The 27,373-nt window shown below is 30.6% G+C and overlaps 2 long non-coding RNA genes and 1 other non-coding gene across 7 annotated transcripts; 1 reads left to right on the forward strand and 2 right to left on the reverse strand.

Moving 5' to 3' along the window:
• Window positions 1–10,919: 10,919 nt before the first annotated feature.
• LOC135266363 (uncharacterized) lies at window positions 10,920–11,505 on the reverse strand. The gene is made up of 2 exons (XR_010334374.1): window positions 11,406–11,505; window positions 10,920–11,357 (listed from the first exon to the last, which is right to left on the reverse strand). It is a non-coding gene; the product is annotated as an uncharacterized LOC135266363 (long non-coding RNA).
• Window positions 11,506–14,097: 2,592 nt separating this feature from the next.
• LOC103312887 (uncharacterized) lies at window positions 14,098–23,700 on the forward strand. Of its 5 annotated transcripts, none has more exons than XR_010334284.1 (11): window positions 14,098–17,526; window positions 17,738–17,849; window positions 17,895–17,950; window positions 19,027–19,271; window positions 19,326–19,449; window positions 20,051–20,245; window positions 20,707–20,957; window positions 21,012–21,174; window positions 21,226–21,440; window positions 21,492–21,569; window positions 21,629–23,700. It is a non-coding gene; the product is annotated as an uncharacterized LOC103312887 (long non-coding RNA). The 5 variants fall into 5 exon arrangements; XR_010334283.1 differs by having other exon boundaries at window positions 14,098–16,882; window positions 16,938–17,526; window positions 17,738–17,950; XR_511427.3 differs by having other exon boundaries at window positions 17,738–17,950.
• A 28-nt stretch (window positions 23,701–23,728) lies between these two features.
• LOC107397877 (uncharacterized) lies at window positions 23,729–25,453 on the reverse strand. The gene is made up of 3 exons (XR_010334285.1): window positions 25,100–25,453; window positions 24,777–25,045; window positions 23,729–24,722 (listed from the first exon to the last, which is right to left on the reverse strand). It is a non-coding gene; the product is annotated as an uncharacterized LOC107397877 (transcript).
• Window positions 25,454–27,373: the final 1,920 nt, after the last annotated feature.

A 27,373-nucleotide genomic window follows, 5' to 3' on the forward strand; every position in this document is an offset into this window, starting at 1 on the left:
TTGACTTATTCTTTCCCCTTCCTTTTCTTCTTGTTTAAATTGCAATAGGAACATAAAGCGAAGAATTACAAGTACCTGACTGGCTTTCTAACCATTACTCTTACGAAATTCCATTAACAGAAACGAAAAATAAAAGAAATTTTAAGGGGTGAGTTTGTAACAATCACAAACTTTTCGAAGGGAGAGGAATTATTTTTTTGTGTTGGAATTTGTTTGTAAAAAATTACTTGTTTTATCAGTTCTATCTGTTGTTACTGTTGTTATGGTTACTAAATAAATTTCTCTTTTCAATCACCTGTGTTTAATTAAAATCGAACCTCCCCATTCCCACTGTATAAAAGCTAGTCGGAAAGGTACTTTTATGTAGTGTAAACCTGGATAACAGCGGCAAACAGTTCTGTTTCAACTTTAGGAAAAAGTTGGTGGGGCTATTAAATAAATAAAGCATTACAACCTAATTTTATTTCTTCAAATGAAGTGTTCTTATTTTTTTTTTCAGAGGCAATCCAAAAAGTTTGTTTGATCGAAGCACGAGCAAACACGCTGCTTATTTACTCCCACAATTTATAACTTTATTAAGTGTCTAAAAAGTTAATATCTATATATCGTCCCAAGAAACCGGATGATAGTGACGTGTTAAAAACCACGTTGAATGACTGTTTGTGTGGGTTTTTCGAAAACTTTACATTTGAAAGTGTCTATGGTGATACCCTATTATATTAAAAATATATTAAATTAAATTGAATTTAAAATATTAAAATATTTTTTTTATTTTGGTCGAATGTCGTAAAACGTTGTTGTCTTTCTCACTCTTCGAGAAAGTAGCTAGGAGCAAGTAAGATAAACGATTGGCCGCCCTCGGCTCGAGCCAGGGATCTTTCTCATACTTAGGTCATTTAAAAGAGACTTTCGCAAGCCCAACCACGTCACTCACCTAAAATATATCAGTGATTCTCAACATGTTCAAATAATGCAACAAACACAGGCAAAAGTAAATTTTATTTACAAAATTTTTTCCAAATCTATTTACAGTTTAATTTATATTTCAATCTCACTTTCGCTAGCTGCATCTTCAAATTCGCCGAAGTCACTATCATCATCTGAATTCACGTTAATTAAAATTTCTTTTTGAACCTGGTCAAGACATATTTGTTTTTCTATGTTTTCCTCTGTTAGTTTGTCGCAATGGTTGACTGTGTTGCTCCAGACTTCTGGTGTAACTTGATTTAAAGCACTTTGCCACATTTGTAAAATAGATTCATCAATTCATCATTCATCGTAAAAAAATTACCACTTTCATCTCAACGATATTAAATATTACTAATTAATATTAATTAATATAATAAATATATATTAAATAATTAATTAATAATATTTAATAATACAATACAATAATTTGTATTGTATTATTAAATATCCCTAGCCCCTTGTTGCAAAATAAAAAACACCGCAGTACGGGAAAGTCCGTCTGGAAATAGCTATCTAAACGCTATGAGTACAAAAATGTTTTACTTAACGCCTAAACATGTCCCCAAGTTTTCTTTTTCAGCTAATAAAAACTTAACAACATTTTTTATTAATTCACGACACTGTTTATCATACATTTTTTCGAAGTAACTGACATTTACTATCTATTAACAGATGTTGAAACAACTGACTTTGTGAGAGTGGGATAAGGGTAAAATGACCCTTAAACCCTTAAAACCAACTTTCTAAAGTGAAAAGTCTTATCTGCAATCAATCACTTGTGTCTAAGAAACTAATCTTATTTTTATCTTTCGTGGTATTAATACCATTATAATGTGTTAGGAAGTTGCTGTAGCAGTAAGAAGTTACAGATGGAACATAACATAATCTTTTTAGAGAATAAGAGAGAATTCTGTTCACAAATTGTTTACATCTAAAAGTCTTTGGGATTTAAAAACCACTTTTAAATTGAAATTCATAATTTACAAGTATATGTTTGCTGATAATAGTAAACATTTTGTTTATACAGTTGACCAGGCAAATAAAAAAAAGACATATTAATTTATTTAACAACAATAAACATAACAAATAACAAAGTGGCATCCCATAGTTTGGGAACGACTGGTAGATCCTCCCATTTTCCGTACGCTTGACGGTTTGTATTTTGTTTCACTCATTTGCATAGTAACAACAAAGACAAAAGTAGTAGCAGATAAGAAAGTATTATTTGAGACCTTTATACGACATTCGGCCAAAATTAAAAAAATTAAACTATAACACCATCTGACGAAATTGCCAGCTGTAAGTCCATCATTACGTCTCAAACTGCTCTTATAAGTGGTTTGAAAACTGAAATAATTTCTTTAAAACGCAAGTTAGTCAAATCTGGTGGTGTTTCGCAAGGGACCTCTAATAGTGGAGTAAAATCGCCCTCCTATCTTGCTTATTTCTCACAACATTTTTTTAAGGTATAACCACATGGGACCTTTACAGTCTTATAGAGCATCAAAGTTGTAGTGTCTGAAATGGGCACTACAACTTTTTATAATAGTACCGAATTTTGTTATTGTTGATTTTTTATGTTAAAATTTTAAAGATTTTAGAAAATCGTGTTTTTTGAATTATACATTATTTTCGTAAATTAACTATTAAAGTTAGAATTTTGAGATTCGGTTTATTCACGCAGAAAATCCGAGCGCATACAACAGCAGTAGCAGATTTGCAAAAAAGAGAATTGTTTTTGAGAAAAGTGACTCTAAAGTCGATAGTTACAAAATTGTGCGGTGAAAATTTCACCATGCAGGTAGCTACATGAATTATTAAGCAGTTTACAGCAACACCACTCACCAAGAACAGGACACGCCAGGTGCACCATAATGGACACTTGGACTTACTAAAAAATTAAAAGAGAATAATATTGATACTATTTCCAATTTTGTTAAAAATTTTCGCTTATAAATAATAAACGACTACCGTAGATCTACACTATCTAATCTTAAATTAAAGCTTCTATTGCAATAATGTGCATTATAAAGTGCATTTGCTAACAAGAAAGCCTGAAGAAATTGTTGTTTTTTCATTTTTTAATTAAGTATACAGGATGTCTCAAAACTGACGCCCATGCTTTTAGAGTTTGCTTCAAAAGACTAAAACAAATCGAAAGTTAAGAGTAGAAAATTGTCCGCTTGTCCTTCGTTATCGAGTTATTGATAAGAAACTAAAATTTAAAATTTAAACATTAAATTATATTAAAAGCGAATTTATCAAATTTGTTGTCACAAAATACGCTACAATGCGATTTGTAAACTTTTCCGCATATGCCCTAGCCTCTGTAGCGGCATTGCCATCATGCACACCTCTAACTTATAACCGAGCTTTTAACAATCGATAAAATGTCGAAAATTAGACAGCATAAAGCTTATTATTTACATTTTTATCAATAACTCGAAAACTAAAGACGATTGGAAATTTTTTTACTCTTAACTTTCGATTTATATTAACCTCCTGAGTCAAATTCCTAACGCACGGGCGTCAATTTGGAGACACCCTGTATATGTTTAGTAATTATTATAAAAATACAATAAGCATGTATTAAGGAACAATTTTACAATCATTGTGATACCTTCCCACCATTATTATTAACAACATTAATAAAAAAAAGAAAAGCATCAGCAAATGATATACAGCGTGCTCAAAAACTGGCGCACCAACTCAATGGTGTGTGGTAGATAATTGGTTACATATAAAGGTAAAAATAGTAAAAAAATTCTTTGTATTAAAGTTATTGATAAATAACGGAGTTTAGATAAATGATATGTGGCAACGTTGTCTAACAGTCATGATCGCAATAGAATTTGACCAACAATAAAAATAATCATTTTTGAAACGGTTTCCTAGGAAATAATTCCCAGTGTTGGCACATCTTCACATTGTGATTTTTTGGATAAATTTTAATTTTTTTAAATTAAAAAAACTGTTAAAGTCTGAAAGTAAATTTAAAAATAATTATTCATCGTTTTGTTACGGAACGATTACCTAGTATGAAACATAATAACATAAAAAAATAATGAAAACTAAAGAAGTTAACACAATAAGTTTGTAGCTCCAGATTTTTTAAAATATGACTTTAGGAATTTTTTCAACATTTATCCCGTAATCTGCACTTGCTTCTCAATAACGTACCACTGAGTTGGTGCGCCAGTTTTTGAGCACCCTGTATAAAACACTAAAATTTAAAAAAGTTTTGGTGCAATATACAGGGAGAGTCTACAAAATGTATCTTTAAAACTAAAACTCAGCGTTTTGTATTAAATACTCTATTTTCCCACATGCCTGAACTTTTTTTTGTCTACAATAGCTTATAATTAAATTGAATTAAGTATCGCTGCAATAAATTGATTATTACACCTTAATGTGTCATCTGTGAACAAGCAATGTTTAGGTAAATGTTGTTTTGCTATCCAAATCCGTAAAAAATGGCGCTAGCCCCAAAAAATAATTAATAAAGTAAAAATTCAAGTAAACACTCTGTATAGAAACAACGAGCGGAGCGAAACTTTTTTAGGGCTTTGAGCGCCAAAATAGGTTGATCCGCCACTGATCCCAATTATAATGTTTAGCTAACGGAATAAGATGATCCAAATTTAAAAAGATAGAGTTTGATGGATTTAAATAATAATAATGATAATAATAATAATAACAGTTTATTAACCAGCAGACAAAAGTCCAAATGTGGTTACAAAATGAAAATAAATACTATAAAATAATAAGATGATTGAAAAACAAAAATAATACTTAAACAGAAAACGCAATACATGTTTAGTTCTAATTACTAAAAGGGATCCCTACATAATAATTTAAATTTATTTATATTAACTCCAAAAACATCTATAGCACTAGCCGAAGACACAATCGAATTATATAAATTACACATATTGTTCAGGGGAGAATTTTGAAAATGCCTAATTTTGGGCAACTCTCAATAAAATGTAACATTACAACTCCCTTCTATTCTAGGTATATAAAAGTTTAATAAAGATAGTAATTCTGAGCTGTCTATAATATTGTTAACAAGTTTATATAAAAATAAAATTTATATAAAATAAACCCTTGTTCTGGATAGATGCCAAATTTAATATAGTAAAAATATTTGTAAAACTTTCTCTGTACGCATTCTACAGCATTGAGTGGTATGATTAACAAAAGTAAATACGTAAAATATTATGATTAAAATAAAGTAGAATTCTTATAACTTTAATGCAGAGAACGTTAAATGGATCAGGACTACCATAATCTATAGAAAATTAAATAGGAGAAAATTTAAATATAAAAATGAAAATATTTAAAAAAAATCTTGTTTATCCTGGGTTTCAAGAAAGTGATTTTCTTCTAAACCAGTGCGTAAAACTGAATCTGTAAAAAGGATAGCGCACACCCAGAGACGCAGAGCAATATTGAATACCTACTAATACTAAAATAATAATAAAAAATTAACATCCTTTAACAAAGGATCAATCCTTTGCATTTGCTTCCCAACATTATTTTTATTCTCACTTATGGTCAAAATGATAACTATTAACTATTGTTAGAAAACTTTATTCAAATCAACTGATTTGATTTAACTAAATAAAAGCAAAAAGCTCAAATCAAGATTCATTCAGTTTGGTAATTAACACGTGTGTTAAGACTGTTTCTGTCTCTCGTCCTCCAGAATACCCGTCCTTCTATCCCGTTGGTACTTCATAAACTAGGGAGTCTTCCCTGCGTTTTTTGTCCTAGACACTGCCCATAAACTTAAGTACTATATCACTAGGGCGAACGAATCCTCACAAGGCTACAAACACCATTCCTAACACTATTTTCACTTTACGAAAAATAAAAAAATAAATATCAATCAGTTGACATTAGGAAAGCCGTAGCATTTACTACGCACCGAAGTTTTTATTTTATGTAAAAGTTTATACTACAGTAAATGCTTCTACTTCAAGTAAAAGCAAATGCTTTTTTTTAATCGTACTACTCATTGATCTGATTATAATAAAATGGACACCACACTACACAACAATAGTCTAAACGAGATCACACAAATAGGGCGTACAATATTTCTAAACACTTAACATTTTTGAAGCCTTTGGTGTTTCATATCATGAATCCTAACATTTTACTTGCTTGACCACAAATCGTTTCTATGTGAGGAACAAAAGAGATTGAGAGATCCATAGTGACACCGAGATCTGGAATTTTATCACATCTATCCAAAATTTTGTCCTCAATTTTATATTCAAACCTGATGTTAGTAACTTTACGAGAAAACGACATAACATGACATTTGTCAATATTTAATTGTTATATTTAAAGTTCTGATACTGTTAGCGCGTCTTTTCATTTAGGGGTTTTTTGTAATATTTTTACTAAGAGATAAGTAGTAGTCGAGAAGCGATCGGGTGGCAGCAACACGCCGCATTTTCACAGTGCATTTTTTAATCGTTAATTTAATTGTGCCGTACCGTCAAGGTTCTCTTTCTTCCTATTCTTCCTCTTTCCTTACTTCTTCCTTCTTACATCGATCTGCACTTTGACGGACCACTTGGTAAGTTTTTTTTTGTGTTGTTTTGGATTCAATTAAATAGCCTTTCTTTTACGCATTAACAGATACCTTTTAAAATACGTACGTGAATTTTCTTCAAATCTATGCGAAATTTCTGAAACAATTTTGTCAATTACAGAAAAATATAATTTAGTTTTAAATTCAATTTTTTCAGAAACGCATCTGTTTTTTTTCGACTTTCAATTTTTTGAACTATGACCAAATGATTAAATTTTGGGGGTAGTTTTTTTTGACCTTTTAGTATTCATCGTCTGTTTTTATACCGTTAATTGCAAGTAATGAGAAACGTTTTTAATATTGGATCAGAATACGCAAAAAACATGTAAATTAAATAAAAATTAAAAATTTATACTATTCAGTAGTCCAGTTGCTTTAGGAGATCGGCTATTATTTGCAGCTGCATATTCATTTAAAAAATTAAAATGGCAGGTAATGTTTTTTTTACTGCCAAACAACTTGATACCTGAGAAGTCCACCTTGTATCACAAAGTCTCTTTAATTTGATTTAGTTTCTGGATATAATTGCTTTTGTATATATAAAAATCTACTATGTACAGCACTTCCGGAAATAAAAACATATAGGTTTTCGCAATTTATAGGATCTGCATATTACGGCCCTGTACTCCTGGCCTCCCTGGCCAGTCCAGCCCTGGCGATTTTTTTATAGTTTCTATTACTGTGAGAAACTCACGGTACCTTTCCGCCAACCTTTCCCACTCCCTCCCTTTGCCCTTCACATCTCCCAAGACTTGCTGATTTGCTTGATCATTTGCAAGAGTGGTGCAGAGGAGTTAGTATTAAAAAAAGTTTTTTGAAACATTTTGTTTTTTTAAATAATGGTGTTGTGTTTTGACGATTTTCCTTGAATTTTCACAATCCCTAAAAAGGCTAAGGAAAGGTAGGTGCTTGCATTGAACTCATTGTTTTTAAAAATGTTTTTATTTCGGCAAAAACATTTCACTCATTTTTGTCAGTCTACGGGATGTTAGTGAATATACTTTAAAATTTTCGTGAAATATTCAAATGATTAAAATTTTCAATTTTCAAATTCCACCGCTATTTTATTGCAATGAAAAATCATCGGAAAAATCATAACAAACACAAAAATATCCATTCTTGTGCTGAAAATTGTACGAAAAATCACCTTGCATGAAAGTCGCACGTGCTGATAGTTTGCTAAATATGCTAAAACAATCGGCTTAAAAAGTTGATTGTGTGCAAAAATTTGTTACTCGAAACTCTTGATGTAAGACTTTTGGCTGATTCATGTATTAGGTTTCACATTAATTTTCGTTTCGTCTCGGATTTTAACCAACTTATTCTGTAATTAAGTATTTCTTTTTTTAATTTCAATTCAGTGAATGATTTTTTTATTCTTCTAAATCACCAAAATGTGATGAAAATTAGAAAATTATATTATTTTTCAGCCAAAACCGCTCTCATCTAGCTAACTTTGAAACTGGAATAGAAACTGGTTTACATGTAAAAAAATTGTGCCGCTTTCCTCAATTGAATTCTCAGTCAATAAATGTCAAAACTGTCAGTTGTGAAATTAACAAATTGTTAATTAATTAATTTAAACATTCCGTTAAAATGCATCTAAATTTTTACACCGTGCAAAAAAGCTTATTTCCGAATTGAGAATTTCCGAATGAGAAATTCACGGACGACTAGAGTTTAGACGATTAGAGTTTGTAATCTGAAAATGAAATTTATTACTCTGATTTAAACATTTCTGATTTATTTCAAAGAAGCTAGGGCACAGCTTAACCGCAGTTGGATTTTTTTTTATAACATTATTATACAGCGTGCTCAAAAACTGGCGCACCAACTCAATGGTGTGTGGTAGAGAAGTAGTTACATATAATGGTAAAAATAGTAAAAAAATTCTTTGTATTAAAGTTATTGATAAATAACTAATTTTAGATAAATGATATGTGGCAACGTTGTCTAACAGTCATGATCGCAATAGAATTTGATCAACAATAAAAATAAATTATTTTTGAAACGGTTTCCTAGGAAATAATTCTGTGTTGGCACATCTACACATTGATTTTTTTCATGAATTTTAATTTTTTTTAATTAAAAAAACTGCTAAAATCTGATAGTAAATTTTAAAATAATTATTCATCGTTTTGTTACGGAACGATTACCTGGTATAAAACATAAAAATATAAAAAAAATATGAAAACTAAAGAAGTTAACACAATAAGTTTGTAGCTCCAGATTTTTTAAAATATAACTTTAGGAATTTTTTCAACATTTTTCCCGTAATCTGCACTTGCTTCTCAATAACGTACCACTGAGTTTGTGCGCCAGTTTTTGAGCACCCTGTATAAAATGCCTTAGTTAAAGTACTTCTAATTCTACCTTATGACATGCCGTCAGAGTTATAGTACTCAAAAATATTCCATATCAAAGCGGAAAATCAGAATACGTTACGACGCCACTGGTGTGTTTTCGTATTTAAGTTAACACGTGTAGTTTTTACTTACGGGTGACATTACAGATGAATAAGCCCTTGTGGATACTTTCTCCTGTAAATTTCGACGCACGAACCAAATTTTACTCATTCACAAGTAGATTTAAGCCCAAAATTCTCAATTTTTCCCTTTAATTACAATCGTAAAGCACGAGGTTTGACGATTATTAACGAAACACTTGGAAATATTTTGAATGAACCAGTCAGAAAAGGGGTACTTAATTTAGTGTTCTAATGTTTAGATATGAGCCAATCAAGTGTGTACATACTGTTAGGAAGAATGAATTTGCATTTATTAGAGAAGCAAAAGAGTTTCCTTTATTTTGGCCAATGAAACAACTTCGCTTCACTAAAAAACAACAAACTGTTATAATTGTAGAAATGTAATTTATTACTGAGCCAACATGGGTCGTACTATGAGTCAAAAATTACACAGTATCACCCCATGTCCACTCAGTATTAAATTTAATTGGTTTCATTGTTGAATTTAAATTTGTTAACGAGTCGATTCGGAATGTACTATGTGAGTACCAAAAACCATAGTACTACTCCAAATCAACTCGGCGCCAAATTCATAATTCGTCCGGTAGTAGAAAAAACAAAGTATACATTCCCGGAGTTTTCAAACAGCGAGTCACAGGAAACATTAGCAGTATTATGAATGATGTATAACATAAATACCACTCATGTCTAGTTTGAGCCTTAGTTCGATGATTGATTTGTGATAGTTGTAGAACCGACACTCTAGCATATCATGTTGATATAAATTGCATGAAAATGTTAAAGTCTCAATTTTACACCAATCTATTATAATTTAAAACTACATAAAAACAAAAGATAGATCGAGGGTAGTTCTGTCTCCTCGCACGCTTGATCAACAAATAAAACAAAAATTTTGAATCAAATTATGACTTACCCCTGTCAGGTTTCTGTTTCAAACTGATGGCTTGGAGTCAAAATTTCGGGCTTATATTAGCCAACCCCCCAGGGTTGAGGGAGAGTGGGGTTGGGGTAAGTAATCTTGTCACTTTCTCGTACAAATTTTTGCAAAAAATTTACTTTTTTCGTGTTATTTTAATAATGAAATAAAAGTATGGTAAATTATTGTTAATGTTTATTGATATTGAGGACTAACATTTGCGTTAGATTATCATTTTTAGGTTTTTTGGCTGTATTTATCGTAAATTGTTGCCTGGTTTATGAATATGAAACCGTAGTTTTTGCCAAAGAAATATCATAATTTTGTTTTTTTTTTCGACAAGTAAAATGAAATAATATTTTCAAGGTCAATCAGATTATTTGCTATTCTAAAGTTCCACTCATTTTTTACGATTTTTGTATTTTTGACAATTTAATCATTTCGTTAATTATTAGTCAATCGATAGTTCATAACAAAAATTTTGAAATAAATACTCAACTTTTATTTATTTCTGTTTCAATGATTACAAATTGTTTCATTTAGTTGGTTTCATTAAATAAAAGTATAATATTTAAAGTAATTTTGTACAATTATTTGATTGTAAAGTAATCAAAATAAACGAAATCTTTTCATGTCCAAGGCTAATTCTAATCTGCATTTTCCCACATCTTTGAAGTAAGTTATACAGTTGTTTTCTTGTTAACCATTATTTATGGTTCAAAACAAACCAAATTTTCTACTTGTTTAATTTTTTAATAAATAATAAATATTATAGACAGGTAATAGCAATTTAATTTCGTTTTTTATTAAAAACCCAAACGAACGTCAAAAAAGTATTGAAATTTTTTTATTTTTAATAATTAGCTCTAATTTTTGTTTCTTTTGTTTATAATTATTATTGTTAGAACTTTACTCAAATTATTTCAATTAAAATAAAACCATAATTGCAAATCGTAAAATTTTATTTAAATTACAATTCAAACATTCAAAATGGTAAAGACCTCGGTAATTACCAACCTTTTTACATCATTTATTCAACAATTTTTATTCATTTCATATCGACAATCTATCTATACCTCATATTTCTTAAATTATTCACACAGTTTTCTAAATAAATAACAAAAGGATTAAACGTCGGAATTTTAACCACCAAACAACTATAACTTTTCCTTAATCCCTAATAAGTGAAAAGAAGATTAAACGTCGGAATTTCAACCACCAAACAACTCTAACTTTCCCTTAATCCCCGATAAGTGTTTAGTGGATTACTAGACCTTTTCATAGCCACTTGCGCTAACCTTTTCTCAGTATTCTCGAAATCTCTAATGACCGAAGTCATTAAATTCATGCCACGAAACAATTTTACTAAATCGAGTTGCTTTCTAGAAAAACACAAAAATAAATTGCTCTACAATAAGTAAATAACTTACAACAAAATGTTGTGACCCGTTTCAGGGTGCTGTGCCAACACATGGCCTACTACAATGATCATCAAAAGGAGCAACATTTTTACTAAAAAAATTGCAAACATCTTTGGATATTTATTTGAATTATGCTGGCACGCGATTTAACACGTGACACGATATCTCGATGTACTACAGTTTTCTGCTTCGGCACAAAATATAAATAAGATTTAAATTTAGTTAATTCTTCAACAAAAAAATTCATATCTCCAAAACTCAAAGTCATACAGCAAAAAGGTTTGTTCCAGTGAATTCTGCGGCTTATTTTGCACATTACGTAACCAGCAATTGTCAAGATTTAAAAATAATTTTTTTCCTTAAAATTATGATAGCGATTTGAACCCACGTATTAGCTGTTTCAAAACTATAAAAACGCCAATGTCACATTTTATCGAATTATTTTTTAAATATGATTGATAAAATTGTGAAATAGTTATTAGTGATTACTGATTAGATCTCTCTTTGGAAGTATAAATTTCATTAGCTATTATTTTTTTGAAGTGCATGAATAATTTATATCAGCTAGTTTTGAAAGAGAATACGACGTTGACGATTTAGTAGTTTTGAAACAGTTAATAGTAGTAGTGTGCACTTTTAAGAATTTTAATGTCTTTATTCGGAATTTGTTGTGATAATTCTACCGAATGAAACAAATAATCAGGTAACGACTAATGAGTTTTATTAGATATTTTCAAATTAAAGCTCTAAATTTGTCCAAAGTTAAAATTGACTAGACAGGACTTGATAGGAACGTATCCGAGTTCGTCCACCACTGCAGAAATAACGCTGTAATACTTAAATTGAGGATTAAATTAATACCCGAGTTCGACTACGACAACCCACAGAGCGGGCGCAATTATGCCTTTGGTCGGCACGTAATAGGGACCAATTTTCCAGAATGTTTTTTTAAGAAATTATGGAAATCCTCAATGTAAGAACCAGTTGAATGAAGAAAAAATTTGATACATATAAAATTCAAGTCCCTTAAATAGAAGCTTGAAAAATTTGGAGTGTTCACTAAATAAATTGGTAGTAAATACATATCTTCATGCATTTAATTTATTTAAGTATTTGCTGGATAATTAAGCAAAAGCTTAACAAATGCGGTACAATAAATTTTTTGTCATTGTAAATTTTTGCCATTTGAAAACACCAAGGGAAAAATTTTAGGCTTTCTCTTTTAAATTTTTAAAAATGATAATATTGACTTTTGAACTAGAAGGTGCAAATTCAAATAAAATTAAAAACCCTAAATATATCGTAAACGGCAAAATTTAGGTATAGGGAAAGCGTATGAAAATTATCGTAAAATAAAGTACTGTAGCAACGTTTCTTTGTACACCACGAAGTTTTACAACAGAATGTTTACAACAGAAATCATTAACCAGGATTTGTCTTCAATACCTGCTTTCTGGCGACCAACAATAATATCAACAGGTGTGCAAAACCATTTTTTCATGTAAATAATTAATTTTCACTGAAAACTGTATTGTGAAATCATAAATTATTTACATAAAAACGGGTTTATATTGTTGTTTTTCGCAGTAGGATGTGCAGAAAGCCAAGATTGAAGACAAATTCCGGTCGCTAATGACGCCACTTTCAATGTTCATGTCGCTGCCGGGATTAGACTGGATACCGGTGCCGGGAGTTCAGACAAACTTTTGAATTCTATTAGGTATAAATGACAATTCCAACCTAATAACGCTCAAAAGCTTAAAATTTAAAGCAACAAAGAAATAATTAAAAATAATAGCAAAAATGATTTGTCAAAGTGTCTGAAAATTTCAAATACTCAGAAATATTTAGGTGTTCATGAACTCGGTTGTTTAGTGTTTCTGTTGTTAAAAAAACAAATTTACCCATTTATACAAAAAATAATAATAATCAATAATTACAACATTCAGAAACTACAATAAGCTTTGGAACAAAGAATTTCATTAACTATATGAAAAAAAAATCATTTGTAATCAGTCTGAATAAAAATTTACGCCGAATAACTGCTAGTTTCTTATAAAATTAACAATTTCACTTTATTCACATTTATGTCTGTAATGCTAATTCATTGTTTCTCTTCTCGACATTCTTACTATTGTCTTTTTTTGAATTCTGATACAATTTTTTTTCAGGTGACTTGGCAAACCAGTTAACAAGCATTTAATCAAATACATTATCACTTTCAAGTGATTTTCCATATTTTCTTATACCAAATTCATTCGGCATTACCTTTTGAAAACAAAAATTTTATTTGTCAGAGTTGCAACAACTTGCTTTTCTTACATGCGGTAGTTGATTACCTTGCTCTTGCTTTTCCATTCGAAATTTTCTAATGCTTCTTCCCATAATTCTTCTTTTATCAGTAGGAGTTATATTTTATACTTTTATATTTGATTGTTTCTTCCATTCAACTTTAGTTTTCAGCTCCTCTTTTTGGTTTAGCTTCTCTGTACAATGTTTGTTCTGTTTCGTCTGTCCATTTCACTTAGGATTCTCAGTCTATCTCTGTAACAGGTTTTAGATCAGAAGAATTTCATACAAAATGTATCCCAAAAGGTTTTTGAATTGCACAAGTCTACAGGACCTTGGGAGCTCACTACTTTTATCTTTAAACATTTTCGTCCTATTAATAACTCTTTGATTCTATCCAAGACATCCCCCTCTAATGGCTGTCACCTGGACGTGGTGAGGGGGCCCAGTACCATCATGTTCACAAAGGCTCAGTTTCTGGGGCCGTGGACACGGGGGAAGCTAAGAACAGCCTGAAATCTCGTGATGTAATTAATAGAGAACGGTGACCCCGAGGTTTTGGTTGTCTTTTTATCTCGATGTTTTTGAGAGCATATTTGGGAAAAAGTATTTCGTTAATATTTCTGAAATGTGAACGACCAAAATTTTTGATTTTTCTTGTCTCTTATTTGGATATTTTAGTCTTGACGGATCTAGATTTTTCGCCGGTTCCACTATTGGGCTGTTACGGTTGTTTTGATTTGGAACTTGTTTTTCTGATAAGGACTTTCTTAATCCTAATAATTCTTCAATTGGTTCTTCATTGTTTTGTTTTTATATGGACTTCTTTTCTAAAAATCTTTTAATCAGTTTTCGTAATTCTTGAATCTGATTTTTTTTCTTATCGATTTTCATCATATTTGCTTGCAATGTTGACCCGATATCTTTCTAACATTTCTGTAAATGCAGATGGACCTAGAAATTACGTGTTTCACCTTTAATATTTTGTCCTGCTGTTATTTTTGTCATGAAATTTAAAAAATGTCACAGGTTGTTCAAAATGGTATAATCTTTCAATAAGGAATTTTTACATTAGTCACATGCTCTTAGGTTTGTTGAGTCATATCTAATTGTGGATGAATTAAAATGTGGTTGAATTTATTATTTCATCTAAAATTTTAATTCCACTGTTTGCTGTTTAGTTTATTTTGGAATTTTGGGTATGTATCTAAGTATTAAGAGAAATGTGTCTTGTCTGATTAGTATTTTAACTTACGAGGATTTTTCTTAACATGTATCTAGATTTTTCCCTGATTTTTATATTGAACTATAAGGATTATTTAAAATTAGAGCTATTATTTCTGATAAGATCCTTACAATTTCTAATAATTCTTCAATTGGATTTTTGTTTTGAAATATAGAATCAAAGTCTAAAATGGCACAATATTCTAATAAAGTGTTAATCTGGACTTCAGAAGAGGCGGCTGCACTTGTGTTTAATGTTTCTTTTTTGTAAACAATATCATCGAATTCTTCCAGGATTTTTATTTCTTATTTCCACATTTTCATTTGCTCTTCTCATTACTTTCAGTTATTTTTTTTAACCGCATTTCTTCAATAAGAACATCTTTTGGCAAGATACTTGTTTACATTCTTCTTACAAATTCCACCTGATTGAATTTGACTATTATCTGTGGATTTTTTTGCTTTTTTAATTAATTTTTCTTTCGTTCTTTTCTTTGATTAACGTTCTGTAGTCCTTAGCCATAACTTCTTTAAGAGTGTATTATCATTTTCTGCAGCCCAAGTCGCTCAATTTTTATTTTATATTCTTTCAGAAAACGTCTTTATCCATTTTCCGTCTTGCCAGAGTTTCTTTATAATAATCTGCACTGTATTACAGTATAATACCAAAAGTCTCGATTAGGTTCTGCTTTTATGTTGATTTCTTTGGTTCAGCATTAAATCTTTTAAACGGTCTTTACAGAATTTTCCACTGCTTGTACGAATGTGTCGTTTCACCTTGTACGATTGTAGGAAATGTTCCGTTAATTTTAAGTTGAGAATGTTCCGTTATCAGCAAGTGTTGTTACTTAATCAACCTTCTAACTTATTTACGGCCATTTGGAGAAAAGGTGAATGTAAGAAACATTGGTTTTCGTATTTATTCTATGTGGGATTTTTCATAATGTTCTCATGATCTCATTTCTTGCTTGGCTTTTTCTTAACATACCTCAAAGTACCCTATACAATTTGTCTGGTATTTGTGCTCGAAATTTGGTTGTTATTATAAATCACCCTACATTAATTTTTTTTTCAATTTTTTTTTCAAAATACAGTTTAGGAAAAACTTCTACCCTATTTCGCCATTTGTCTCTCGTCAACTTGTCGATTTTTCTCAACATATTGTCTCTTTTTGTAGTTAAACCCGATAAGAAATTGCTCAATTTTCCAACCTGTTAAGGATTTGTGCCCCCATAAATAATGTTGAAACTTCTTCACTCTATAGTATACATAGTTTCCCTCCAATCCGTCGAGTAATTTTTCTCTGTTGCTATCTTGTTTTTCGATCATATTATTTAAATCCATTGACATTCCGTCGTTTGTAGAATCATTTGGTTATTAAGATGGATAGTTTTATGAGGTTAAAGTGGGGTAAACAGCAGTGAAATCAACAATTTTTTTTATTTTCTTAAATGTTTCGTCACATTTGCTATTCTTAATTATTTTTGCATTTTTTTAGTAAGTGAGTGATGGGTTTGAGTAATAAAGCAGATGAGTGTTAGCTCAATTTCAGTTTCTTTTCAGTGAAGTTTTGGTTTAGTTCAATTTCAGTTTAGTTTAGTGTTAGTTGCAGTTCAGTTTCAATTCAATTTTAATTAACACTGTGGTGACGTGAACAATAGGAAATAAGTGTTTACTGATAGAAATAGTGTCTCTAGAAAGTGCTTTAGGCTTCGAAAAAGTGTGTGCACATTACAAAATTAGAAGAACCAGACTTATCATTTGCTCAGCTTGAATAATAGTACGTACGTCAGATAGTACGAAGTACGTCAACTGTCGTCGCACATTTGGACTACAGAATCACCATACAGAAATTCACCAAGCAATGCTTCAGGAAAGAGATGTTTGTTATAATGAAGAGGCGGCTGATCAACGTTGCCTCTTGGTTTTTCTATGATTTTATTTGCGGAAAAATACTGCTTCAGCTTTCTCTGGTAAATTATCTAGACATGCAAGTTGCAAAGGTTGAATCACGGGGTCCCTTTTTAGAAATTATCAAGCTCCAGGAACCCTTTATTTGAAGTCAATTTTAATCCCAAGGATGGACTCGTGGTGACAATTGAGGAGTTCAAAACCAGTTCAGTTCAGTTTCAGTTTCGATTCAGTTCAGTTCACTTCACTTCACTTCACTTCACTTCAGTTACAGTTTCAGTTTTGTTCCAGTTTAGTTTTAGTTCAGTTAATAATACAGTGGTTCAGTGATACGTGAACAGTGAGTTGTGCTTAGTGTCTCTAGTCGGAAATAGTGTTTGAGATAAGTGTGTACAGACAGAAATAGTGTCTCGGGAGAAGTGAAAAGTGCTTGGGGCCTCGAAAAATGTATGGGAAATTTTAAGAAGGACGAGACTTATCTATTGCTCAATTTAAATGTTAGCTAACCCTAGATGGTACCACAAGTATCGTCGCAAATTTAGACTGCAAATAGACCTGCCACAGAGAAATTCCATTGAACGAGTCAACAGTCGACGTGCCATCAAAAACCTCTGGTTCCGGAGGAGACTATTAGTGGCTATTTATTCTCTCTGTTGTCCTTTTAACCTTCAAGTATGAGATGGCCCTTTTCTTGACATTTAGCAAGGTGAGTCTGTACATTTTTTTTTAATAGTTGTTTTAATAAGTAATAAAACGTACATTTTTATTTTATGCGATAATAATATAATTCTAAAGATTGGAATTATATCATTTTGTAAAAATGGCTTTAAAATTGGATTAAGTGAACTTACGACTTTTATTTGTTGTCCTGAATATTCATAATATTTTGATTAATTTTGATTTGGAACTTTTCACAGCGGATTTATTTGCGACGACTTTCCAACAACAACCCAACGAATTGTTGGTACCTCTAAGCACACTTTTGTCAGAGAGTTCGTCCATCAACGCGTCATCATAGAGTTCATAGAGGTACTAAAGATATTACAAGTACGAGTCAACTTTCTGTCACAATAGGATCTCCAGTCAAGTACGACTCAATGGATTATTCAACCGGATACGTAATTGCTTAGGTATGTGTTTAATTGTCTATTACGTACCACAAACTGTGAGTGCAATTTTTTTGGTCGAGAATGCAATTTTGGCAAAACTTACAGTTTGATGTTGCTATTTGCTATTTTTAGCAATATTTACACAAATAAGAAAAAAAAACATTTTCTCAATGTATTTTTACTCAGAAAAATCAATAATTTGTGTGACGTTTGTTTCGTGTTAAGGATACTAAACAAAAAAAACATCACTTCAAATCAACATTTGTTGCAAAATCAACGCTTCAATGCTGTTTTGAAGTTATTTCATGTAGCATACATTGGTGCGTAATATTTACTTACAGCCCTCGGACTGTAAGTAAAATATTATTGCAGGGTAACCATGAAAACTTAAACCTGAAACTAAAAAGTGCCTCTTACAATGAAAGATATTTGTCAGTGAATGATGACTTACAAAACAAGTATTGCTAAAATTATATAGGGTCTATCAGAAATACATGTCTTAATTTTAACATGTATAACAAAACTCAACAAATAAAACATCTTTTCAATTCCGTAATTTTTCAATAAAAAATTCGCAGATTTACTTAAAATATGGAAAAAGATAAAATACTGAAACGTAAACCCGCCTATGGGTACAAAAACAAAAGTATCGAACTATTTTCGTTGAGATAGAAACGGTAAATTGAAACAATTAAAAAAAACAATGAAAATTGTTACAATAAATACAAACTAATTATTAAACACTGACCGGTTCGTTTGCACAAAAGAAAGGAGAAAATCTGTGAAAATTATAAATAAGAATTTTGCAAAACGTTGTATAGAAAAGTTGTTTCATTTAATGAGTTTTATTACGTAGCAAAATTGACACGTATTTCTGATACACCCTGTATATTTTTTTCATTTTCTAACTACATACATGTATTCAAGAATAGCATGAAAAATCACCTACTTAGCAGGGTAGAAATAGTTCTAATTAAAAATGGGTTGAAAACTAGGTACTCATAGTTTGGAAACTTAAGCATAAATAACAGTATGTTGGATTTATGTTGTTGCTCCTAACGACACATGGAAAGATAATAAAACCTGATGATTTTCAGGACAATGTACTCGTACATTATTCTGATTAACAATGAAGATGGAAGTTTTCGACGATATATGGAAGCAAGAAAACCGAACAAGTAACACCGTTCCTGGAAACTGTGGAAATACAAAATCTACAAAAAAGCGTTTTACTCGTACTTTCGCTTTAGAACTTGAGGAATATTTTTTTATGAAACTTGACTTACCAGCAGCACAATTTCTGGTTCTATCACCGGTTGGGTCAATCGAAATTATACTCAAGGTACGCAGTTGTAAACATTCTGTTGTTTATGTTGACTTGACTTTTGCTTCGCAGTACAAGTAATGGAAACATTGGCAAGAAAGATACTACCGTTAAAACACCACATCATGGAACTTTGACTTGATCACTGGATTTGTCTGAAAGTTTTTCTTTTATCCTTTCCTGTGCACTTGACAAAGTGAGTCTGTATATTCTTTTTTAATAGTTCTTCTTATGTAAAAAAGCTAATGATTGGGCGTTCAAGCAGAATCAATTAAATCTAAATTTGAAATTTAAGAAAATCATTGAATTTAAATTTACATTTTTGCTCTATTTGATTGTTTCCAAGTTGCTACGTCCAAAGGCGTCAGTAAGTAATTTTGTCGAAGCCTTGGACGTAGTAGCTGGTAACCATAACCTGCTGTTTTGACAATTATTTTGACATTATTTAATAAATCTTTAAAAAAAAAGAATCGTGCAAAAAACGCCATAAGCATCACGAACGTTAAGGATTGCCGATCTCAGACAATTGTCTTCAATCGGTAAAATCTCCTTACCGTTCTTGATACTTGATAATATATTATTTTTTTATATTACGTTTTTTATTGCACAGTTCAAATAAAAGTGTACATTCTTATTTAGTGTGATAATGAGAACACATATTGTGAAAAATGTTAAAATGGCTTAAAACAATGTTAAAATAAATTAAATGACTTCTGTTTGAACGGATAGGCAATATTTGTTGTTCTGAATTTTATTTTTTACAAGTATTACTTGATTTTTATTTGTGATTTTTACAGTTGATAGCCGATAAATAATTATTTGGGAGGACTCTTTCAACGACAACCTAACGAATCTTATCTCGTAAACCTTTTGCCAAGAAAAAGTCCGTCCACATAAGGCTGACAAAGGTATCCAAAGAGATTACAAATGAACTTTCTACCATGTTTATGCTTATGCAGTGGGATATTTTAACCGGATACAACATTCTTTAGGTAATTGTCTGAATTGTAATTTTTTGAAATTCTGTAACTATTCAAGCCTAGCGTAAATAAATAGTATGTTGGATTTGTAATGTTTTTTTGTTGCTCTGAAAAGAACTAAACACTTTTAGTACATATACTATTGATGTTTTTTACACAACTAAGAATTATACAGACCGATCCAGAAATACTGAGTCTGTTGGCAACACATTTGAAATTATTTGTGCTCGTAATTTGCAACATTGCAACCGAATTCGATTTTTCTTGACAATTATTTGACGTACAACCCTACAAGAATGTTAAATTGTTGTTAACTGGAAGCGTACTCCTTTGGTATCCTTAAAAATTTAAGTCCAGTGTTGCCAACAGACTCAGTATTTCTGGATCAGTCTGCATTTTTAGATCTTATTTTGCCTAACTTGAAAAAATTTCTAATTATTATTGAGGAGATAATAAAATTTTATTATTTACAGGACAATTTACTCGAACTGTTCCAATTAACGGTGAAGATAGAAGTTTTTGACAATTTTGTAGAAGCAAGAAAACCGAATAAGTAACACGTTACATGGAAACTCCGAAAACACAAAATCTACAAGAAAGCGTTTTACTATCGCTTAGAACTTGCAGATGAACCAATGAGGAACAATTTTTTGACAAGACTCGTCTCACCAACAGCAAAATTTATGGTTCTATCATCGGTTGGATCATTAGAGATTTACTCCAGGTACATAGTTGTAACATTTTGTTTGTTTGTGTTGACTTGACTATTGTTTCGCAGAAATGAAAATAGTCTACATCGAAGAAATGTAAGAAAAATTGTACCGTTAAAAGATCACATCAAATAAATCAATGAAGAATATTTTTGTTGAAACTCGACTCAAGTAGCAAAATTTATAGTCCCTCAAATATCATCACTTGGATCATTCTAAAACATGGTTGAGGTAAATTTAACATTTTGTTTGTTTATGTTGATTTAACACTTTTCTTCACAGTGAGGGAAGCAGTTTGTATCGAAAAGACTTCAAGAAGGACAGAACTGCCTCAAAAACTTTTTAATGAATTTGCCTGAAAATTTATCTCAAATAAAATAACTCCATTTTCATTTGGACATTTGGATTATAACAGCTTGCAGTGTAGTAAAGATTTACCCAACTACATTACGCACATTATGTAGTCAACAATCTTTCAAACCCACAGACCATTTGAAGTTAGTATTATCTAGAATAAATTTTTCTTTATTTTAACTCATTATTTTTAGATCATTTTTCACTGTTGGTCACGTTTGCAAGTAATCTATCTGGTCAACTTTTTGGAGGTTGCTACAACGATCTTCGAGGTAAGCTTTTCAATATTTTAATTTTTAAACATTAATTTTTTATTTTTTATTTTTTTCAGGAAAAACTTCAAACTTATTTGATGTAATGAAAATCCAAAATATGTAACAAGATTTTGAGGCTTTATATGTTACCTATGTTTTTAATGGGATATTGTCTTTTTTTTAAATCTTATTTTCACCAATTGTAGCTGTTTGCAGAATTTTATCATCATTTCACATTGAAAACATAGAGAAAAATGGTCAATTGTAAGTAGTCGGTTGTGAAGCAGACTTATTGTGTGATTTCTCTGTTGATTTGCCAACACAGGAATAATGCTATATTTTGTTAGTTTATGTTGACTCAACTATGAAATCATTATTTAATTAATTAAAAAATTAAATTTCTAATTTTGTAACAATGATTATTAAGTAAGTTAAGGGTTTTAAATGTTACCTATGTTTTGAATGAGATACGAATTTTATTTTATTCAAAAATAACAGATTTCAAATTTGTCATTATTTCTGTCTTATTCACATTGAAAACATAGTGAATCCTTAATAAAAATTGTTAGTTTTAAGTAGACGAATGTGAAGCAGATTTATTGTTACTGTTTGATTTCTCTGTTTTACTAGCACATCAATAACAGTAAACCTGTTTATAATCAGTTGTAAAAAAAAATTATTTTGAAAAAATAACAAAAAAATAATATAAAACAAAATATACAAGAAAAAAAATCAAAAATACACTAAAAAAATCAAAACAAAAAATGTAAAACGAAATGAAAAAATGAATACAAAAAAGTACATTGGAAAAATGAAAAATTAAAAAAAACAAAAAGAACAAAAATTAAAAGACAGAAAATGAACAAAAAAAAATAAAACAAAACAAAAAAATTACAGTCAAAATCTTACAAATAAAAAAACTTCAGTTGCAAGGCAGTTTTTACAAACATGTTATTAATTAATTTTTGACATGCATTTTTACAAAATTAAAAAATCATTTAAGACTAAACCATTTTCTTTAGTTTTATAAAAGCTGCTTTGGTTTTACACTAATTCAAGTAAAAGTGTGATCTTTGTAAATTGTTTAAATAAGTGGAAATGTAATGAAATTTGGAAAACTTTTTTGATTTTTGTTTTGCATTTGGTTTACAATTCACAGTGAATTGACGTCTTGTTTTCCAAATTTCAATAGTAATTTTGCTTTTGTTTTGATAATATTGGTTATTGTGCAAATGAGCACAGTTTTGTGAACGCTTAACAGCTTAACATTATGTAAACTAGAATAAGTAATTGCTCCCGGTCTTAAAATAAATCACTTCAATGTTGTCAGATTTTTGGAGAAACGTATTTAGTCTAAAAATTTCTGACAATAATTTTTTATGTATTTGTTTCGTTTATATTTTATTGTATCTTTGTTCGTTGTTTATATTAACGTATGGATATTTGTTAACGAAATACGAGAAAAAATTCTTTATTGGACATTTCAAAATTTAAATTCCATATTTTACGTACTTATTTTATAAATTTAAAATTAATTATAATCATTTAACAATTGTTTTTCGTATTTCAGTTCAATGATTTTTTATGGTTTATAAGAATGTAATAAGAAATTGTAAAATGTCGTAGTTTTGTATTGTAATACATTATAACTATTAGTTACATTTAATGTGACCGGGAAATGCTGAATTGTCAGATTTTTGGAAATTTTATTGGACTAAAAATCAGCTGACACTCTATGCTATAGTATTTAGATTAAGTTGTGTTAAATGTTTTGTTATACTAGTGGATTTTTGTAGTTGTAAGCTAAATAATCAATGTACTACAAAAATAAAGATCAACGAAATATGAAAAACATCTAAAGTCAAATAAGTTAATTTGAAGTTTACTAAAATAGCAGTTTTTTATTGTTTATCGTTTTTTCTCTTTCGTTGTTTACAAAAAAATTGTTACATTCGGTTTACTTCATGAAAACCATTGTGGTGTCAATAGCGTACTCTTAGCATTAACTTTTATATGAGGTCATGGTAACAGCTTAGTCATTTGCACCACAATGGTTTTTATCAAAGTGAACCGTAAGTACTGTGGTTACTGTGTCAACTTTAACCAGTACTATCAAATTTGTTAAATAGATTTGTCTGCTAAGAAGGAATCTTTGTTTCATTTTAACCTATTTTCAGTAACTAATTATAATGAATTTACTTCAAAATTGTTAATGCTAATCAGTACGAGTATCACTTTCTAAAAGTAACACCTCAAACTCGAAACGATGGTGGCTTTTGTGCAACAATGGGTAAGAAAAACTTATAAACAACCTTGCGAACCCGTGGGAAAAGATTTTGAGATTTTATATCGGTTTGAACGAAAAAATCTTCATGCTCTGGCCAGGTATTTTTTGCCTGAACAGCAACGAAACGCTAGGAGTTATCTTAAGGAAATTTATTAAATAATTACGCTAGTTTACAATTTTCTTTTATTAGCTCGTAACCTGTCGTTTTTTTTTTTTGGTTTTTATTAACATCAGTATAATTAACAAGACAGTAAATCAGCAACTTCCTCTTGAATTTTCTTCTGGGTAGTTTTCTTCTTTATTTTCTAGTTTCCTGTAATCTTTTTCGGCGAGGATTTGCGTTTGACGTAGGATTTTTTTTAGGGCCTCGTTGATAAAAGAAAATGACTATCGCCATTATGCCTCTTTTCCATGTTTGATACACCGTAATGAGTTTGCTACATTTTTGGAAGATCTTGGGGCTAATCTTCAAACGACCCTTTGTCGGATTTTCGAGCACAACGAAATTAGGCTGGTTGATTAAGTCTTCGACCGTTTGTCGAATTTAAATCAAACTCTGGAAAAACTCCACTGTTAAAGGCCGCACACCATCTTCAGGCCTTGATTTGACCTTCAAGTTCTGATAATCAGCTTCAGCTGATTGCATCACTTCTTTTATACAAATCTTTTTCTTCGGCCTCATCCTGAGGGATATACCTGGCGTTTTGGTCCACCAATCGATTGCGGGGACGTATTTCGACTCGACGAGTGACGTCATCCGAAGGCGAGAGTCTAGGGTATCATCTTGGCCCTGCGAGAAGTTGAGTCGTTCCTGGGAATCACCACACACAGATAATTCGTCCTGTGGGAGCATTGTCGGCGTTATATTCGACCATTTTTCGGACCTAGTGAATTTAGAGAAATAGAATCGTGCCCTTCAGGCTTTAAATTTAATCTACCTGTACTTGCTTTTTTTTCTCCTATCTTTTTTTCTTTACGTATTCTGAGATTCCGTGCCCTTCCGGCTTAATTTGAGTCACTGTCGAGAAACTTGCGCCTCTCGGAAAGTCAGTTGATTTTCGCGACGCGTGTATCGGTGCTTCGATAGCGTTAAGTTAGTCCGGTATACCGCCAAAAAGGCATATAAGATCACTTCCGCTTCCTTTCCTCTCCTTTTTTTTTTCCTTTCCTTCCCCCCTTTTTATTTACTTTGCCTAATTTAAACTACCTTAAACCCTCTAATTTGTTATTATATTCTCTTACACTTGTATTTTTTCAATACATATTTATCTAACTCTATCTCCTGTGGTTTTAACCGCTCGACCTTCTCACTGGTAAATTTGATCGCGAATTGAGGCGATAAATTAAAAGCAAAAAGGAGAGAAGCAAAAGCAATATAAGCTGTTTCAAAACGCCAACGTCGTATTTTGCCGAATAATTTTTTTAAATAACACGTATAAAATTGTAGAATAGTTATTAATGATTAAATCTCTTATTGAAAGTTTAAATTATATTAGCTATTATTTTTTTTGAGGTGCATGAACAATTTATACCAGCTAATTTTGAGAGAAAATGCGACGTTGGCGTTTTTATAGTTTTGAAACTGCTAATACCAAGAGATAATTTGTACTGATTTTGTTTTCTGTTAATAAACTAATAAGCTGATAAGTTCATAAGCTGATAACAAAATATATGCCACATTTCTCTATCACGTCTAGTTTTTTAATACCTGGTGCTCAAAAACCGGCGCACCACCTCAATGGAGGGAGGTAGAGAATTGCTTACACATAAAGGTGAAAATAGTAAAAAAAATCTTTTTATTAAAGTTATTGATAAATAACAAATTTTAAATAAATGATATGTGGCAACGTTGTCTAACAGTCGTGATCGCAATAGAATTTGATCAACAATAAAAATAAATTATTTTTGAAACGATTTCGTAGGAATTAATTCCCAGTGTTGGCATATCTACAAACTGTAATTTTTTTGGTTAATTTTATTTTTTTTTTATTAAAAAAACTGCTAAAGTCTGATAGGAAATTTAAAAATAATTATTTATCTTTGTGTTAGGAACGATTACTGGGTAAGATTACTGGGTAACATTAGAACATTAAAAAATAATGAAAACTGAAGAAGTTAACAATTCGTCCAGAATTGGTTTTCATTGCGGACCACCCATTCATATTTTTGTTGACTCACAAATCCGGTAGCACAAGAAATCTTTTGTTTGTTGGGAAAATTATAAAACCTCAATAAAATCCTTTAACAAAATGGAACTAAAACCAAAATAAAGATTTTATTAACTCAAAAATAGGGTCTTATTTATAACCTGCTGTAACACCACATCATTGCTTTCAAGCTTTTTAACAGAGAAGTCTACAAATACGATATGTTTTTTACATTATTTTTTATGTGCAGAAATGGATATTATGCTTGATAATTTGAGCAGTTTCGAGCCCGAAATTTATTTTGTCGCCAAACACGGATTTATATTTCTTCTTCTAAACAAACAACAAGGAACAAGTCCTCTTTTCATGGCAAAAATCAAGAAATTTTAAAACAAATACAGGTCATGTAACACAAAAAATATTATTTTAGGAATACTTACATATTGAATTACCTACAAAAAACTACCAAAATAGGAAAAAAATGGCTGTCATTAGGTAACAAGAGAAAAGTCGCTATCTTAAATAGGTGTACAAATTGATATAAATCTATTTAGAAATATTTTTAAATGTTATTAAATCGTATTTTTTTAACTAAGCCGGTAAATCCGAATTTAAACTGTTGATTGAAGATGAGATGTACTCCATAGTAGCAGTCAGTGAGCATTGGTTAAAAGAAGAAGAAGTGGTGAGGCTAAACTTCAGTAACTTTTCTATAAAATCTACTTTCAGTAGAAAAACCAGTTCACACGGTGGCTCAATGCTCCTGACCAGAAAAAATTTCACGACTTTGGAACTCTCCAATTTGGTAGCTTTGTCTGTCGAACATCATTGCGAAATATCAGCACTTGAAGCAAAATCGTTGAGTACCATTTTTATTAACATTTATAGGCCTCCTTCTGGTGATTTTAATATGTTTATAGAAATAATGGACGAAATGTTGGATAACATTAACTTTTTAAATAATTATGTAATTTTATCCGGTGATTTTAATATTCTTTTTAATAGTGATTGTTCTTAAAAAACCCACTTATGTAATTTATTCTATGAATATGGTTTAGAGCCTCTCGTCGAATTTCCAACTAGAGGTTCTAATTGTATTGATAATGTATTTACTAATTTAAATATTACTACTTGTCATGTAGAATCCACAAATACTTTGTTGTCAGATCACTTAGGTATTGTCCTAAAAGCTAGTTTACCCAGTTAGTTGAATAACTGTAACACTGTAAAAAAAATTAGACCAATAACGGATAATGGTAAAGGAATATTATTCTCATTGCTGGAATTTGCTGACTGGGATTTTATTCATGACGCTTCTTTAGATATAAATTGTAAGTTTGAAAAATTTATTGATGTTATAAGTGAGAAGTGTGATCGTGCCTTCCCGG

The sequence above is a fragment of the Tribolium castaneum genome, chromosome 5, assembly GCF_031307605.1.
Source record: "Tribolium castaneum strain GA2 chromosome 5, icTriCast1.1, whole genome shotgun sequence".
In the NCBI taxonomy this organism is placed as follows: Eukaryota; Metazoa; Arthropoda; class Insecta; order Coleoptera; family Tenebrionidae; genus Tribolium; species Tribolium castaneum.